General features: G+C 46.2%; 1 protein-coding gene across 1 annotated transcript in view; it reads right to left on the bottom strand.

Moving 5' to 3' along the window:
* Positions 1-15682, bottom strand: part of WNT10B (Wnt family member 10B) — a 406409-nt gene that overhangs the window by 175019 nt on the left and 215708 nt on the right. The gene's annotated exons all lie outside the window — the stretch shown is intronic.

Raw genomic sequence — 15682 nt, 5'->3', positions numbered from 1 at the left:
TCTTGGCTGGGGGAAATCCACCGAAAATTTGCGCTATTACCACCGGCGGAAAATCCGCCAGCGGTAAGAGCGCAAATTTTCCCCATTGAGCCCAATGGGGAATGGGGCATTCCCGAATGGGCTCAATGGGGAATGGGGAATTACATGACCGCCAAACTCGTGATCCGGCGATATTAGCGCCGGGGAGTTCGGCAGTAGGGCTAATACCGCTGGCGGTAATACCGCCAGCGTTACCGCCAAAGTCGTGATCAGGCCCTATGTATAGTAGAGATGTGGTTATAGCCTTCCAGACGATCAACAGGGTCTAAAAATAACCCTATAGAGTTAAAAGACCATTGTCTTGGACAATACAGCAAGGTCACTGCCAGCTGAAAGTATCAATGACAGAGCTGGCTCGTGTTAGACAGTAAAAATGGTTGGTTTTAAACGCTTGTGAATTTTTGCATTTTGCAGATCTCAGCAAAAAGCACATGTTTGTATTTCGAGGTGTGGATAAGAAATGGTTGTATTGCCTTGTGTGAGAATAAAACAATTTCTGCATTATGCAGACCTCAGCCAAAAAAGACATGTTTGTTTTCCAACGTGCAGATAAGTAATGTTGGTATTGCGTTGGGTAAGAATACAACCATTTATGCATTTTGCAGACCTCAGCAAAAAGACATGTTTGGTTATTGTATTTGTAGTCTATCTGGGAGTTTTAGCGGCAAAGGACGACCCCAATTGTAAACAACCAGTTTTAAAACTAAAATGTATATTTTATATCAAATTGATATCAAAATTATACCCATTTTAGATCAAATATACATTTTATATAAAATTGATAGCAAAACACTTTAATATCTCTTTGATATAAAATTTATATTACATTTATATGAAAAGGGGCAGGACTAAAGACACCAAGGGTGCATGACCACCTGTCAAAAAATGTCAGAAAGGGGACCTATGGAAACCATTACATTTTCAGATGGGATGTAGTGCACCAAAGGGCGGCTGTTTCCGAACTATCTCTCCTGACTGAAGGCAAATGGGATGTGAGGTTCACAGTGCCACTGGATACAGATGCTTTTGGACTCTGTTGGAAAGTGCTGCTTAGCCAGGCTTAAATTGGAGTCAATGCTATCAAACTCTGCTAGTGTTGATCAAAACATTGGCGCTCATTTAGGGAGATCAGAAGGGATAATGTGACCAGCCACTCTGTTTTCATGAAACTATTTGATGTGTGTGCAAGATTTGGCCAGGCATAGGGTAAAGGATCTGCAGTGTTGTGTAGGGTTAAATCCCAGTGGTCCTATGCTGCTGTATGTGAAGTGAGACAGTGGCAAACTCATTCAATGGCGGTCGTTTTACAAATCCGGCAAGCACAGAAAGAGGTATAAAAAAGATTTTAGGCCAGGTTTTGCAACAATTTATTTCACTCAGGCGCATTTGTAAAGTTTTTGTTGGTGGGGTATGAGGTACGGTACAGACTTACTGTGTTCAATGTTGGTCACTCTTCAACAATTAACACACCAGAGGCCAACACTGGATGATCATGTAACGCTTCCATGTTACACCAAGAAAGCTTTTTCTTGGCCCCTCCTCCTATTTATATGTCCCACTCCATGTGCTTCCAACTGATCCCCATGCATGGACAAAAGTCTGTTCCTGGACTACGCATCCTTGCTGGGGACACAATATTCACATGCCTTTTGAACTCCATCTTCAAAAACCATATGATTTTACACATGCATGATATTTTCATGCTGGTAAAAAAAACAATGAATCCACCTTTTTAGCCCCTGCTAAAAGCAAACGGATTCCACAGGCATCCATTACAAATGCTGCCTGCCATGTGTAAATGGCAGGTAGCATTTACACTATTTGCAGTGGTGTAGAAAAACGTGTTAAGGCCATTTCACCTTTTTTTAAACACTTTTCTAAACACCTTGCAGTGAATATGGCGAAAATTGCACAAAGGGGACCGTTTGTCAGAAAGGACTAATGTAGGATGCCCCCTTCGTGATTTTTACCCTTTTTGTAAAATGAGTCCGACTATGTAGCAATGCCCAGACCGGAAGTCACAGGGCCTGATTTACAAAGCGTTTTTCAATGGGATTGCACCATTGTAAAAGGCTTTTGTAAACCAGGCCCACAGAGTCCTAAACTCTAAGGAGCTCATTTTAGAGAAACTTATAATTTGGTGGCAGGGAGCCAATATGTGTAGACATACACGTACGCAGCTCCCTGCCATCAAATGTTGGTCATTTGCATGACGGAGTGCCAATGTGCATGACAAAAGCTGGTGTCACTGCCTTTTACCTGCAGATGTGTACTCCGCCATGCAAATGAGTAAACTCGGCATACCATGATCGCATGACTGGCAGCGTTTACAATTACAATTAAACACTGCCTGCCAGGCATACAATTAATAAAACTGTGGCGTGGCATGAATGAAAGGTGTAAAAGCCTTACCCAGAGCTTTTAAACCTTTCATTCACGTTATGCCCGGAGCAAAATTAGACCCTAAGGGAGCGATGTGTGTAAAAACCAGGCAGCAGGGGCATGGGGGACTTGCAACGTAACAAACGTTTGTGCCACACCGATCTGCTCCTGCTGCCAAAAAGAAACGCATTTACACCAGCGCCCCCCCCGAATTTGTATGCGTTCTCTAAAACTGTTAACAATGGATGAAGGCAATTACAATGAGCATTAGTGCACACCTTGGCGGTTCCCTCCATGCAATTAGCACGCAATGAAATATAACCCCTATAGGGCTCAGCCTTTCAGTAAGGAAATGAGGGGGCCCTCAACATCTGCACTTACGCATATTGCATTCCCTTCCTTGGCAATTTCATTGTTTGCATTATGAAGTCCAAAAGATTCATGCAGTTCCCAGCAGACCTAGGCTCACATGCATTATTTGAACTTTATAGTTCAAACAGGTGTTAATGCATCCTGCCATGTACACATTGGGGGGGGGGGGGATTTTACATGGATTCATGTAGAATTCCCCAGCTTTTAGTAGGTGCTAAAAGCTGGCGGCTCCAAAGAAATCCAAAGCATTGACTCTAGCATGAATTAGATGCGTGTGTAAATGCAGTTCTTTCTGGAAAGTGGAGTGTATAGGGAGGCCGGAACATTTATTATGTTCCATGCGTCCCCTCCAAAATATAGAAAATAACCCGGATTCGTAAAGCATGTTTAAATACCATGCATACACGTTTTATGCATAGTTTTTACACATGTAAATGCATGAAAGCTGCATGCATGTTTTTTATACATGTCTGACCACGCCAGTTACTTGGAAAATCAGCCACGCTGACTCAGAGCCATTTTTAGGGGCTCGCGAAGCAGGCAACAACTTGGAGTGCAGATGGCAAAGGGATGCTGCCCAGCCAGCCTGTCAAATCTGTCACCTGGGAAGCAGAGATCATGATTTGTATTTTGACAATCATTAACAGGCAGCAGCAATGCTTGGACAGAGGCAAAGGACAGACGTCTACCCTTCCCATATCCATCTACCCACCGCCCCCATGACGCAACCAGAGGCTTACTAATTTTACCTCCCAAACATGATCATTGCCCTGTGAAAGTGAACATCCTTAAAACCATCTCACTACCGTGGACACAGTTGGCAATTACCACATTGAGATTCTGGCATGCCAGAGTGAGGGCAGGCCACAGCAGTGGCGTAACACAATATTTGGGGCCCCCCCTGTGAGCCATGCAGAGGGACCCCAACAACTCAACAACAAATCACGGGTTGCACCACTCTCTAGGCCGGCCTAGATTACCACGCTTGCGCAATACGCATGAACGTGCTGCTGCATGGATACGCCACACACTGCTCTAGGAGAAAGATATAAATATGCGTTTTAAAGAAATGTGCAGCACACTTTCTGAGAAAAATTGGCTAAAAGGCCAGAGCGTTTGCAATTGTTTTTTAGGGCTCCATCAATCTAAAATTCCAATACATGCAAGTCACCAACAGGTCACAGGAACATTAATGCATTAACTAATATAATGCTTTGCTATTAAAAATGCCATGCCACAATGAAAACATGTCCAAATGGCTGCACAATGTAGACCAGTCTAGATACGTAATAACATATTACAGTAAAGCATGCCAGGCCACATTTAGACATACCTAGACTGGTTGCACCAGAATACCAGTCGAAGCAATAGCACTTATCATGGTTATTTTATCGCAGATGCCCAGAATAATATACAATGCTGCAGTAAGAACCAATAAGTAACCAAGGAATTAAACACAAGTAGTATTGCAACACCATTGAGCTGTCTGGGCTCTGCCCTCTGCCCCCCCAACCCCTTGACATTTTGGGCTATGTTGACTTGACCTGGCTGACATAGAGAGCTATTGCCAGACAGAACAGGACAGAGGGGAATAGTTTCTTACCTGTAACTCCATTTCTCCAGCATTGGTATCTTTCATGGATTCACATGCTTAGAATATCCCCCGACGTCGGACTGGGAACCTTTGGTATATTTATAAAGACGTTTTCCATAGGAACAAATTTCAATACTTCTGTGTCCTATCTACGTCGTTTTGAGCCGCTTCCGCCTGCCCCCAATAGGACGTAGCGGTATAAATAGCCTCGGCCCCGCGGCTCCCTTCAGATTTTGACCTCCAAAGTAGTATGAGGTATATATATATATATATATATAGTTTGCATGCAGGGGGGCCGTCGGGCACATGTGAATCCATGTAAGATACCAATGCTGGAGAAATGGAGTTACAGGTAAGAAACTATTCCCTTCTCCAGAATTGGATTTTTCATGGATTCACATGCTTAGAATAGATTGTATAGCAGTACCCTTAATTCAGAGGTGTGTAATGCAAACTAATATCATCATAGCCACACATGCATTTAGCCATGGAAAAAACTTCCAGTCATGGTACATTAACAGTAAAAAACCAATCATGATACACTGATAGAAGGAAAACACCCCTCTATGGGGTTTACCTTACTGAAACAGGTGTCGTAGGACTGCTCGTCCCATCTGCATATCCTGTGCATGTTGTTGCTCGAGGCAATAATGTCGGGTAAATGTATGCGGCACCGACCAGGATGCCACTTGGCAGATATCCCCCAGCGGGATTCCCGACCACAATGCCACCGATGACGAAGTGGATCTCGTTGAATGGGCCTTTGGGCGCTTTTCCAGTGGCTTCCCTGCTTTCGAGTGGCAAAAAGCAATCGTCGACGATACCCAGCGGGCAAGTCCTTGCTTTGAGATCGCTTTTCCCTTTGCCGAAGGGCCATAAACTACAAATAGTTGTCTTGAGTATGATTGAGGTAAAACTTTAGAGCTCTTTTTACATCCAATGTATGGAGAGCTTTTTCCGCGAAAGACGAGGGTGTTGTGAAGAATGTCGGCAGTACAATATAAGAATGCTTGTGGAATATAATTGGAACTTTTGGTATAAAATGAGGATTGGTTGCCAATACCACTTTGTCTTTGAAAAACCTCAAGTATGGCGGATCGATAACTAACGCCTGTAGTTCCGAAAGTCGTCTTGCCGAACTAATAGCCACCAAAAAGGCTAATTTCCACTATAAGAATTTTAAAGATGACGACGACATAGGCTCGAAAGGCACCTTCATTAGTCCCGCCAGTACCAGGTTGAGACTCCAGTTTGGAGGAAACTTTTTGGTTGGAGGAAATGTTCGAAATAAGCCTTTTAGGAAATGCTTAACTAATCGATCACTAAACAGTGGTGTCGAATGTCTTTTAAGAGTGAATCTCGAAATGGCTGCCAAGTGAACCTTTATTGAAGAAAAAGATAAACCCCTTTCTGCTACGTGCAGCAAATATGGAAGAAGCTGCTCTGCCGCGATATCCAGGGGTTCTAATCCTGGTTGATCCTTGCACCACATGCAGAATCTCCTCCACTTACATGCATACAAAGTATTTGTGGATGAAGCCCGCACTGCTTGTAAAATTCGACGACAGTCTGAAGAAATGGTCAGAGCCCCAAATTCGGAGAAGTCAGGAGCCAGGCTGTCATGCTGAGGCCGTCCGGGTTGTGATGCCAAACTGCTCCCTTGTCCTGAGATAGAAGGTTCGGAATCTTCTGGAACCTCACTGGTTGTGTTATCGACAGCTGGAGTAGGTCAGAGAACCACAACTGCCTCGCCCAGTAAGGGGTCACTAGGATCACACGACTTGGGTATTTGTGAATCCCCCAGTGAGTCGGGTGGTGGCCATCTGCTCGCATACTGTATGCATACTGTATGCACTTCTTGTTCTCTCTCGTCGCAAAGAGATCTAGGGAAGGATGGCCCCATTTTCTGAAAACTTTTGTCAATTGCTGGTCGTTCAGCTCCCATTCGTGCAGTAGATTCATCTCCCTGCTGCGAAAATCTGCATGTACATTTTTTACTCGTGGCAGGTGGTAAGCTAATATGCTTATCTTCTGTTTGAGAGCCCAATGCCATATTTCCTGAGCTTCGGTCGAGAGAGTTCTGGAACGAGTACCTCCCTGTTTCCTCAGGTAGAACATTGTTGTTGTATTGTCCATCAATATTCTTACGACCAATCCCTTTATGCATGGCAAGAATGATTTTAGGGCCCAACGTACCGCCCTCAACTCCAGTACGTTGATATGAAGGGTCGTCTCTTCCGGTGACCACTGACCTTGCACTTGCAGGGACTCCAGATGGGCTCCCCATCCAGTTAGAGATGCATCCGTCACCACCGTCATCTGAAACTCTGGTTCCTGCAGGGACATTCCTCTCGTTAGATTGTCTAAGAGCTGCCACCACCGAAGCGCTTGCAGAAGCATGTTGCTGATAGTCAATTTGTCTGACCACAAGCCCCGACTTTGGGACCATCGGTCTGCCAGAAATTCTTGTATTGGTCTCATGAAGAGACGACAATTGTTTACTAATGGGATACACGACGCAATGGCCCCTAGCAGCGACATGTATTTTCTTACCGACACCCTGGTATGGGCTTTCCACTCCTTTGCCTTGTGCCTGAGTTTGTGAACTCTTTACAAGGATGGTTTTACCAGTCCTGATTGCGTCAGGAACTCCACACCCAAAAACACCAAGTTCCTTGAGGGAGTTAAGGAGGCCTTCTCGAAGTTGATCGCAAAGCCTAACCGCTGAAAAAGTCGCATAGTGGCTTCTAGACTTGCTTGTGCTATTATCGGAGATGACCCTCTTACCAACCAATCGTCCAGATAAGGGTAAACATGATGACCTTTTCTTCTTAGCCAAGCTGCTACCGGAGCCAAGCACTTTGTGAACGTCCTGGGAGGTGACTTCAGTCCGAATGGGAGTACTTTGAACTGATAGTGGGTTCGTCCGACTACGAACCTTAGAAATCTTCTGTGTCGTCGACGCATTGGTATATGAAAATATACGTCTTGCAGGTCTAACGACGGCAGAAAATCCCCCGGCTGTATAGATCGGATAACCTCCTGAAGCTTAAGCATTTTGAACTTCAGACTTTTCAGTGTCTTGTTGAGATCTCGGAGATCTAGAATGGGTCGCCACTTGCCGTTGGGTTTTTTGACAACGAAGTAACGGGAGTAAACTCCCTGACCTCTCTTGGCCACCGGGACCAATTCTATAGCCCCTTTTTGCAGCATAAGCACCACTTCTTGTTGTAATATTTGAAGATGGGGTTGCGCCAAAAACACAGGTGGAATGTGTGGTGGCACGTTTTTGAACTGCAAAGAGTGGCCCAGCTTCACTGTGTCTAACACCCAACGGTCCGATGTTATTTTCTCCCACTCGTCGACGCGGCGAGACACTCTTCCTCCCAGAACGTCCTGAAGCTCGTCATTGTTGGGTCTTTGACTGCTTGTCTTTTGTGGATGATGAATAACCTCCTCTTCTTCTAGAAGCCTGATAGTCTCAGCCTCTTCTAGTCGCCTGGGAAGCTCGCCTATAGCCTTGAGAGGAGTATGATGGCCTGCTGAAACCCCGGTCCCTGGATAACACAAATCGTGAATTTCCTGATGCTCCTCTGAAGGGGCGAAAAGATCGAAAACTTCTGCCGCTCTGTAGGGCTCCAAGAGAGCGTGCTGTGTCCGAGTCTTCTTTCATGCCTTTTAAGGCCTCGTCCACCTTCTCCCCAAACAATTGCTCTCCTTCACACGGCATATCAAGCACTTTGTACTGTACCTCTGGCCTAAAGTTCGTACACTTAAGCTAGGCTTGCCTTCTCAAAACCACTCCGTTGTTTATTTGTTTGAAACCTGCTTCCGCCAGGTCTACAGCAATGTTTATTGAGTGGTTTGACGCCTCTTTCCCCTCACGCACCAGCAACATAGCAGATTTTTTTCTGTGCTCATCCGGCAGATGTTCCAGGATGGGGGCTAAACGGTGCAACATTTCTCTGTCATATCTCGCTATTATAGCCACTGAGTTAGCTGCCTTCACCGTTGTCGCTCCTACCGACAACACTTTCTTGCCAAAGGCATCCTGCCTCCTGGCCTCAGTCCAGTGGGGTTGTGCATTTATGCTGGGACCTCGCCTTTCTTGCAGCAGCTGCCGATACCAGCGATTCTGGGGAGGGCTGCGAAGACAAACATTTTGGAGTAGACTCCGGAGCTTTAAACTTCTTTTCCAGTCTGCCTTTAACCGCAGGCTCCGAAAACGGATTGCGCATGGTTCGTAACCCTTCCTGCCAGACGTGGTCTAGAATGGGGACCGAGAATACAGACTTCCTCCTCTTCCCCATATGATCAAACAAGAAGCAGTCTTTCTTCTCATCCTCCGGGGGTCAGGCCAAACTCGACAGATGCCTTAGGCATCATTGCGTGGAGGGAACCAATGTCATCCGGTGGCGCCGGACTTCTTGGAGCTTCCACCTAAGCCTCCGATTCCCATGTCGGATTTCTTGAAGGGGACGATGATATGTTTGAAAAAGACTCTCCACGCTCTGAATCGGAATCCGGTAACTCTCCTTCCTCCGGATGTGAGCGTGAAGGATCCTCGCTAACCGGCTGGGCTGTTGGTACCAGTGCAGGTGCACCAATGTGAGGCAACTTCGCGTCCAACCAGCTCAATCGAGTCTGCAATGTGGATAACACTTCCAAGGACAACACTGCCCTGGGATTCAGTAACATTGTAACTGGGATACTTCGCCCACTCGAGACCGTCAACCTATTGACACTCTGTAATCCCAAATCCGTTGGGCCTACCACCGGTTCCCTGTCGTCTTCCACAGATGATATCGAAAGGGCCGCTTCCTGTTCTAACAGGGCCTCTGGTAAGATCGGATCGTACACCTCCGGTTGCAGGGCCCTTTCAGAGGAGCCGCCGTCGACGATGCCACCTTCTCAATCATCATCGTCTGAATTGACGAAGCGATTGCAGGAATAATCTGCGCTGATGGTAATGAAGGCGTTGTCGACCAAACTCCCGTCGACGACAGCTGTGGTTGTGGCGCAGGCTCCTTAGGCGTTCCTGCCTTTTTTGAGCTTGATTTATGCTTCGACGAATCTCGACTCAAGGATGACCTGTGATGGTCTCCTGAGGAGGTCTTAAACAGATCTTTTCTATCCTTTTTTGACGAAGAAGAAGAAGCTTTTCCCTTTGATGACGATTCCCTTTTAGAATGTTTCTCAGAGGAACGCTTCTCCGTCGAACGTGGCTTCTTCGCCGGCGGCTCTGCAGATACAGAGCGGCGGGGAACTACCAGAGATTTTGAACTCGAGGCCAAACTATGTGTAGAGCCTACCTCCGAAGGAGGGTACGCTCCCGCGCTGTCATTCAGCCACGTCACCAGACGTCTATTTCGGTCTCTCAGGGTCTTCTGGGAGAAGCCTTTACAAATCTCACAACTGTCTGCAGAATGATGAGGATGAAGACAATACAGGCAATCCTTATGCCCATCTCCCTCGTAAACCTTTTTCAATCCGCAAGTAGCACACGGATGGAACAACGCCTTCCTAGACATTGGGAAAGAAACAAAATCAACCTTGTAAAATAGCCGATAACTCAAGGTGATCCCACTACTTTGGTAGTCGGTTGAAATCTGAAGGGAGCCGAGGGGCGGGGCTATTTATACCGCTACGTCCTATTGGGGGCAGGCGTAAGTGGCCCAAAACGACGTAGATAGGACACAGAAGTGTCGAAATTTTTTCCTATGGAAAACGTCTTTATAAATATACCGAGGGTTCCCAGTCCGACGGCAGGGAATACTCTAAGCATGTGAATCCATGAAATATCCAATGCTGGAGAAATGTTAAACAGCACCTGGGTTTCGCTGTTAACAAGGGCCCAGCAATTACTAACGTAAAGCATTTCACTGTTAGTACCTGCATTCAAATGCATAAATAATTCTTAAGGCAATTGAATCTTGATGTGGGTTTAGTACTTGCATTCCAGAGAAGTGATTGAAAGGGTGGAGAGGAGACAGGAGACCGCTTATTCTGACAGCAGTACATACGTAGGTGTGGTCAGACTTAAAGGAGAGCGTTAACTGCTTGCAACATTGAAGCTGCACTAGAATAGCCTCATTAGAATGCATAAAGAAGTTAGATACCCTACAAAAATAAGTTTTTGCCCCTCCCCTACCACCTGTGAAGTTAGCCCCTCTCCCAACATTTGAAGGGTTAGCACCCCCTGAAATGTAAGTTTTGTTGTGCCCCTGAACTCAAGCACACACACTATTCAACATACACACGCACACCCAGACACACATACATTTAAATGTGTACCCTTTCACCATGCAGGCACACCCAGACAGCCACCCATACATTTAAGTGTGTGGCCTTTCACCATACAGGCACACAAACTCAGGCAGCCACCCATACATTTAAGTGTCCACCCTTTCACCATACACTCACACAGGCAGCCACCTATACATTGAATTGTGCACCAGTTCATCATACACTCACACAGGCAGCCACCTATACATTTAATTGTGCACCCTTTCATCATTCAGGCACTCCCATGCAGCCACCCATGCATGTAAGTGTGCACCACTTCACCATACACTCAACATGCACACCCAGCCATCCATACAGTTAATTGTGTATCCTTTCACCATACACTTAAATAAGTATGCACCCTTTCACCATACACTCACACAGGCAGCCACCTATACATTTAAGTGTGCACCCTTTCACCATACACTCACACAGGCAGCCACCTATACATTTAAGTGTGCACCCTTTCACCATACACTCACACAGGCAGCCACCTATACATTTAAGTGTGCACCCTTTCATCATACACTCGACATGCACACACAGCCACCCCTACATTTAATTGTGCACTCTTTCATCATACACCCACACAGGCAGCCACCTATACATTTAAGTGTGCACCTTTTCACCATCCACTCACACACGCACACATCATGGGGTAAGTCATAGAGCTCCCCCGCCCCATTACATGGAGGTCTCCAGCTCAGAAGCTTCTGTGTCATGGGGTATCGGGAGTCACTCTGCCTTCATGAAGAAATGATTTCTGTTACGCTGTACAGGTGGGCAATAAAGTCCTTTTATCTATGTTGCTGGTTTAATCAAAGGGTGCAGAGGCCGACTGGCGGAGTAGGAGGTTGTGGGGGCAGACGTGAAATAAATAAATGACCAGAGCAAACGTTAACATATGAGGAATGGACGAATTAGCATTGATTTATGGGTTTGTGGAAGAGGGATATGTTGAGTGACTACAACTACCAAATTTCTTTATTTGCTAAATGAAAGCCCAGAACTGGAAATCATTCCTACTGATCTCATGGAGTCACTTGGCCATCCTATGCTGTTTAATCAGATACACACACAAAGGTAAGGGATAAGCAAGATTGTTACCAATTATGATTGTTGCTGTTCTTCAAGTGTTAGGCTAGGACTAGGCTTGAAAACATGGGAAGGTAATGGTTTAATGGAGAGGAAGGTTTGAAGACTGACGGGATTGCACCTAACGGGAACCTGCCATTAATTTGGGATTGGTTACATCCCGGCGATTTACTGGGTATTTCAATAAATTGCCCTTACACTTGCATCATATAATAATATTAATTTGGTGATTTATTTAGCCCTTCATGTAGGCGGACCATTTCTAAGTGCAGTAATAGTCATTATTATCCACTCGTGGTACTGGATGTGTCGTCCTCAGAAAGATAAAGGGATGAGTTGACCGAAAGAGGGTTTCCAACCTGTGTCAGATGGCATCAGCTCATTCCCAAAGCAATTACTTTGCAGATGAGGTTTCCACACGGTGTGACACCGTTTCCAAGATGTTGGCATTATATACCCAGGTACGCACACCATTAGTGATACATACGTGTTCCACATACTGAGATCTTGGACTCGGGGACTCTCACCACATGCCAGGTTTCACCATTCAATGGTCATGAACTCATTACTTGGCAAACATTATTAAAATGTGCCTCTCTAGTCACATCATATGACAGCATGACTGCATTACCGCATAGACTACTTTTCTCTTAGCGTCCACTATTTTGCAGAAACCATGTAACATAACCTTAATATACCTTGGAACTGCTTCCCTGTTCCCTGCTGCCTAACCCCTTCCTTTTCTTCCACACCCTTCTTGTATTCTCCCACTGGAACATTTGGAACAGCCTTTGAGCCATCTGTTCACTGAGAGAGATTTTGGCTCTTACTACGCTTTCAAATGAGAGCACAATTGTTGAAAAAATAGATTATGCAACAGTAACAGACGCATTTGCTGCAGCAACATCTAGGAGAGTGCCCTTCGTTTAGGGCATGAACATAAACATGGAAACTAATTTTTGATTGTAATATTGTCTACTTATTATTTTGTAAGTACAATTGCATAACATGTTAATCAAAAATTACAATGATTTAATCATGTTAGCGAGGGCGTGAAGTGGGATTTTCAGCATGAAAGCAACGTGAGGGGCTATTGGCTAGAACCTGCCCTGCACAGAGTTCAATTTTTTCAGGAAAAGGGGATATTCAGCCTGGGTTTGAACCCTGAAACTGACAAAAGCGTGGAACCCTCTTAATGAGGGTGTACACTCAGCTTGCAAGCCTGCTGAACTCCTTTTGTGATCAGTCGTAAGTCAGAGGGCCTGATTTACAAAGCGTTTTTCAATGGGATTGTGCCATTGTATAACGCTGCTCAGCCTGGAAGACAGATAATGCTGACTCTTGGTTAGAATGCAAAAAGTCACGAGTGCAGACTCTTTCGGCACTCTTTTACACATCACTGATTGGCAGCACGTGTTTTGGCAGGCCGCAGGGGACATTCCGTGCAGGGTGGGGCCCAAAACTGCTGCTACCTGAGGTCTACGGCTCCATGTTTCCATAGCATCGAAGGGAAGGGCAGGGAGAACATCTCCTGCGGCCAGAGTGAATCACAATTGATAAGCAGTGCAGATCAAAACACGTTGGTGTTACAGGAGGATACTATTAGATGTATTACCTCACCAAAAAAATACATTGGTTCAAAAACAGGAAACAGGAATAATAGAAATAGATGAGCTAATACAGACATCCAGCTACAGTGCCTGGCCCTTGCACTATAGCGTTCTTCCTTGTAGTAGGTAGGACGAAGCAGTGCGCAATGATACCACCTGACTCAAGCGTTTGCTCAACTTGTTACTTTATTTGCATTTGTCTCTGCTCATCTCCTGTCCCCCTGGAGTGCTGTCCACTTCCCTTTAGTGCCGCTCCTTTCATTCTTGACCAGCCCTTTAATGTCCCGCACTGTCTACATCTTCCCGGGTCAAGCAAGATGAGCCTTCTGTGAGAAATTACTAGCTGGCAAGGGCAGAAAAGTAGTTCCAGGTACGTTCGCTCAATAAGACTTGCTGAGACACAATTAGCCGCTTTGGCTTATTGATGGGAACTTTTTCTTTGTGGCGCCTTTGATATTGATATTTTATTTCTATCGCGCTCGTACACAAGTGTTTCAGAGCGCAACAAGGCAAGGAAGGGGAACAGGGGAGAACAAAACAGCGATCTTACTAGGCCCAGTGACATTGAGAATGCGCAAGTGCATGGGAGGGGAGGAGGGGAAAAGTGCATGGAAGTGGGGAGAAGTGGAAAGTGCGAAGCAGAGGAGAAACAGATAAATAACAATAAATAAACAATAAAGGCAACAAACAGTGGTAGTGCAGCCATCAATTTGCAGGTGCTAGGTTTAAGGCAGCAGACAGGTAAGGTCTGATAAGTGCAGGAAGAAAAAGGGGGGGCTGTATGGGTACAGATACAGACCCCGTTGCAAGGGGTGCCCGGAGGCAATGCGGGAGGGTGGCAGGGTGAGCAGGTACCTGGGCCCAGAGGACAAAGGGTGGCCAGGTGCATGGTACCAAGAGAGAACAGATCAGCAGGGGAGAGGGGGAGCGAAGGCAGAAGAAAAGAGGAAGGTCTTGAGGTGCTTCCGGAACCGGAGATGGTTCTCCTCAAGTTTTAGAGTGGCAGGGAGGCTGTTTCAGAGGGAGGCCCCAGCCGAAGACAGAGATCTACCCCCAACTCGTTTCTTTGAAAAACAACTGACCCTGAGGGAGTTGGAGGTAGAGGAGCGAAGAGCTGGAGAGGGGAGGTATTTGCCGAGGGATAGCTGAAGGTATTTTGGACCCAGGCCCCAGAAAGCCTTGTGGACAATGCAGCGGGTTTTGAATGTAATCCTTGCATCCATTGGGAGACAATAGAGAGATTTCAGAGCTGGAGAGATACGATCCCAGGGCTTGAGGCCAAGGACAAGTCTTGCAGTCCTGTTCTGGATTAGTTGCAGAGCGCAGAGTAGAGGCTGGTAGATTTAGAAAGAGGCTGTTACAATAGTCCAAGCTAGAGAGAACCAGAGCTTGGGATACCATGAGCTTCTGGGGGAAGGAGAGGAAAGGCAGAGTACCTCTGAGGAGGTGCAATAGGAGGTTTGACATTTTAGAGACATCAGTGATGTGGGCAGAAAAGGAAAGGGTGGAGTCAAAAATGACCCTGAGGTTCTTAGCCTCGCAGGTGGGGGTAGGAGGAGGGCCAAGGGAGGCCGGACAGAGAGTGAGGGGAAAGGAGGGTGAAGGTGTGCCAATGATGGGGGGGATCATCGTCTTGCTGGCTTTCAGGCAGAGATAATTGGCAGCACACGAACCCTGAATGGCAGTTAGGCAATCAGAGATGAGAGAGGGAGAGGAGGTGGCCGAGGGAAGCCTGAAAATGAGTTGAGTGTCGTCAGCATAGCACTGGAAATCGGAACAAAAACATGGCAATGCAGTGGGCGAGAGTTGCCAGGTATTGGTTGAAAAGCCAGGGCGAGAGGTTAGACCCTTGGGGAACGCCACAGGTAGAGAGGAAGAGAGATGAAAGGAAGGATTCAAGTTGGATCTGGGAGGGTCGATCTGAGAGGAAAGAGGTCAGCCAGTGCCTGATCAGTGATACCTAGGTTTTCACGGAGACGGTTGAGCAGGATGGTATGGTTGACTGTGTTGAAGGCAGAAGAGAGATCGAGGAGGATGAGGACAGAGGGAATGTTAGAGTCAAGGTTGGAGAGCAAATCTTCACGGATGTTCAGGAGAGCAGTTTCCGTGCTTCTGGCAGCTCTGAAGTCAGACTGGTGGTCATGGAGACAGCCAACAGAATTGGAATGAAGGTTAAGCTGAGAGATGGCCAACTTTTCCAGGAGTTTGCCCAGAAAGGGAGTAATGGAAATTGGGCGATAGCTGGACAAGAAGGATCAGCTGTGGGTTTCTTGAGAAGAGGATGCACAAAGGAGTGCTTTAGAGT

This window comes from Ambystoma mexicanum, chromosome 3q (genome assembly GCF_040938575.1).
Source record: "Ambystoma mexicanum isolate Mex_15411 chromosome 3q, UKY_AmexF1_1, whole genome shotgun sequence".
Classification (NCBI taxonomy): Eukaryota; Metazoa; Chordata; class Amphibia; order Caudata; family Ambystomatidae; genus Ambystoma; species Ambystoma mexicanum.
Note: the sequence above shows the minus strand (reverse complement) of the source record. Positions and strands in the feature narration are given on the sequence as shown.